At 48.0% G+C, this 3866-nt stretch overlaps 1 pseudogene; it reads right to left on the reverse strand.

The window, feature by feature from the left end:
• Nucleotides 1-1582: 1582 nt before the first annotated feature.
• LOC126426644 (5S ribosomal RNA) lies at nucleotides 1583-1700 on the reverse strand (annotated as a pseudogene).
• Between the last annotated feature and the right edge of the window lie 2166 nt (nucleotides 1701-3866).

Consider the following 3866-nt stretch of genomic DNA (forward strand, 5'->3'; position numbering starts at 1 on the left):
TCCTCATATCCGCGCACTTTCACGTTACGACCTATGGCTTCAGCTGCCCACTGCGGCCTAGCAATGCCGACTACAAAACAAAGATCACTATTCGAATCTGTCGGGGACTTATCCCACTAGTAGCTTCCTCTACCTGAAGGCAGGAAAACTGAGCAAAGCATACGACTCCCAATGGCTTCCAAACACACAGTAAGTAAACCGGCTCTATATTTTAATGCCACAAATTCCATGTTAATAGTGCCACCAGTGTTCGCCAGTAGTTAGACGCGAACAGCATATTTCGAATCCTGCTGATACTGAATGTCAGCCCATAAGGTTAGCATTTGGCTAATGAACTTTTTACATAGCGCATCGCGTGCTCCGTTCCCCCGTGATATACAAGCCCACACACTGCGCCACCATGCCCGATTTCTGTGTACGTCACGCGATAAGCGACGCGTGACATCTCTCTACGACGGACGGTGGCAGACGGCACAAATACATTCAAGAAAGTCACGCCAAACCAAAAATTTATTTCTACACGTCCATTTGTTGGCAGCACCCACTACATACAAGATTGTTTACTAATACTTCTGTTGGCTAATAACGAGAGAGATGGCACAGCTGTTAAGACAATGTCACATTCCCATCCGGTCATCTAGATTCAGCTTTCCGCGCTTTTCCAGATCAGTTAAGATGAAAATTACGATGGTTACTTTGAAAAGAACAATATCGAACTCCTTTTTTCAACATTATCTTATCCAACAACGTCGCTTCCTGTTTTGAACCTTATCCTGTCTGCGCTTGTTAAGTCTTCGTTCCATCCTTTTCCACTTATCAGTGAGCACCTTGATGTTATACACAATACAAAAATCGGTAGTAGGTATTCATCTTGTGTGACCAGGGCTTGAGTATTGTATTGTCATCGTTATTTACCAATGCCTGGTCGCAGGTTCGAATCCTGCCTCGGGCATGGATGTGTGTGTTGTCCTTAGGTTAGTTAGGTTTAAGTAGTTCTAAGTTCTAGGGGACTTATGACCTCAGCAGTTGAGTCCCATAGTGCTGAGAGCCATTTGAACAACTTTTACCAATGCCTATCAATGTAAATGCAATGAATTCACTTCAAAAAATTGTTAAAATGGCTCTGAGCACTATAGGACTTAACATCTGAGGTCATCAGTCCCCTAGAACTTGGAACTACTTAAACCTAACTAACCTAAGGACATCACCCACATCCATTCCCGAGGCAGGATTCGAACCTGCGACCGTAGCGATCGCGCGGTTCTAGACTGTAGCGCCTAGAACCGCTCTGCCACACCGGCCGGCAGTTCACTTCAGATAACCAAATGGCTGACTTATATTGTGAGGTCGGAGTAAAAAAAAAAACTAACTAAACTCCGTCCGAACAGGCCTTGGAAAGCCGAACGATACCGACCGGCCACCGTGTCATCCTCAGCTCACAGGCGTCACTGGGTGCAGATTTGAAGGGTCATGAGGTCAGCACACCACTCTCCCAGCCACTGTCAGTTTTCGTGACCGGTGTCGCTAATTCGCAGTCAAGTAGCTCTTCAAGTTGCCTCACAAAGGCTGAGTGCACCCCGCTTGCCAACGGCGCTTGGGAGCCCGGATGGTCACCCATCTAAGTACTAGCCCAGCCAAACAGCGCTTAAGTTCGGTGATCTGATGGGAACCGGTGTTACCTCTGCGGCAAGGCCGTTGGCATGGTTGGAGTAAACACAAGATAAATTATAAGTGTGGCGCAATCATTAAAAAACTCAAGTTTCCTAGACCCTATATGTGCATGGTGTCACGCTCGCCTGTATATGTATTTCTGATGGACCTTAACTCAGAATTACACCCTGTTCAACAGATTTAGCAGGCTATCCAGTACTTTCCAATGATAGAGAATGTTGTGCTAGAGAGCACAGCGAGACTTAAAATCAAATACTTCGTGCAGTAAAGTGAAACCGAAATTATTATAAGGGGGCGGTCAAAAAGTTTCCGTTCGAAGGCTGTACAGTCCAGAATGCCATTGAAGCAAAATCACCGTGAGCACTGAGACAATCATCCGACCGACGCACCAGGTTGAAGATATTCCTTCGCTAAAGCAGCGTGTCCTGCTGCGTGAACAAGTCCGCGAGTGTCTCGTCCGACGGAAGTGGTCAACCGTTCAAGGCCTTTTTTCGGTGACCGAAGGCGTGATAATAGGATGGGGATGCTCGAGTGTGTCCTACTTGAGTTAGCGTAACTTCTTCGTTACGAAATCTGCGATATGGGGACATGTGTTATCACGAAGCAGCGGCACCCTATGGCACACCGTTCCACAACGGAGGTTTTCGACAGACTTTCTGCCCCATAAAGATTCTTCATTCTCAAATGGATGTCTGTTCCTCGGCAGCTAAGAAGAGAACAACAACAACAACAACAACACGTTGGTCCTGTTTGGATGCATTTAGTAACAATATCGCCACAGTTCACATTTCCTCATTTCCCGCAAGCATGTCATAAAGAATGCCACAGTAATTCCTTCCGTACATATCGGTGCTTATGTACCTGAGCCGGAGTCGGCTACGTCGCATGAACTCTGCTACAAACTGAAAGTTGTTGATCGCCCCTTATATCTTGACAGAATAAATGGAACAGCAACGTCAAAGAATTTTTGTCGGCGACCAGCATAAGGAAAAGTAAATTCACAGCTTTACTGTTCTGTTCTACATGAAAAAGTCACTGTTAACGTGACAGGTATCTCTCAACAAGTGGATTCTTCGCCGAGACGCAGGATTGTGTTATATGAAACGATACGCGACGACTGATAAGTTTAATTTTTTCAACATTAATTTTATTTCCCAAATATAGAAGAAAAGAGGGAGGGAGGGAGGTTACTAACGTCTCGCTCACATCGATATTAGTAAAACTGGGGTCCAAACCACATGCCTGGTCTTACACGCAAAAAGCGGGATCGGGACGGCGTGATTGGCATTTTATCACCGCTTTCCTTGATCACGAGATCAATGCCTTCAGTTTTGCTCCGTGTCACTCCTTTTCACAGTTACAGTCATATTGGTTTTGTTATCTTAGCCCACATAAAATACTAAGAAATTTGAGAGCACGTTATACAGCACAAATGAAATGATAATTAAATCAAGACCCTACGCTGCCGACAGGCGTTGATACACGTCAACGGGGACAATTAAATATGCGTGCCCCGACCGGGACTCGAACCCGACGGATTGCAGCGCCGACATCACAATCATATTCGCCACTGTCATGTGCAAGGTGATCCTTCTGTATCTCTTTCCCCAGATTCAAGGATCCCTAGGACAGCACGGCCACAGCAGCCGCCAGAAGGTGTCATCAGGACACCGCGGGATGACCCCATGGAGACGGAGGCTTCACCTCCTCCACCTCCTCTAGTCCTACCGATGGAGCTAGACCCGCCCGCGCCGCAGCAGCCGACGCCTTCGATATCTTAGTACAGGCCTCAAGAGGTGGACTCGTAGCCTTCTGGTCGTTTTCCAGGGGACGTTTCCGCCAGTGCGAAGACCAGATGGCGGGATACGACCTGAAGCTTGACGTCCCCTGCAGCCCCAGCTTCCGGTCTTTCAGAGCGTCCCCATGCCACTTTCTCCCCCCCCCTCCCCCGACGTGCTCTATATACGACGACTGCCGTCGCTTTGGAGTGGGGGGGGGGGGGGGGGAGGAATGTTACGGTGTGAAGTCAGCGTCGGCACTCCAGTCGGGAACAACATGGAAGAGAAGGCTGTCTGAAGAGGTAAGACAGTCGACGCTGGCCTACCTTTCTCCAGGACGACAACGCGACAGCAGCGCCCCCTAGGTGAAAACGACATAATCGCCGCACCCGACTGTTTGGACCCACTTCGGTAGCA

This window comes from Schistocerca serialis, chromosome 1, assembly GCF_023864345.2.
Source record: "Schistocerca serialis cubense isolate TAMUIC-IGC-003099 chromosome 1, iqSchSeri2.2, whole genome shotgun sequence".
Classification (NCBI taxonomy): Eukaryota; Metazoa; Arthropoda; class Insecta; order Orthoptera; family Acrididae; genus Schistocerca; species Schistocerca serialis.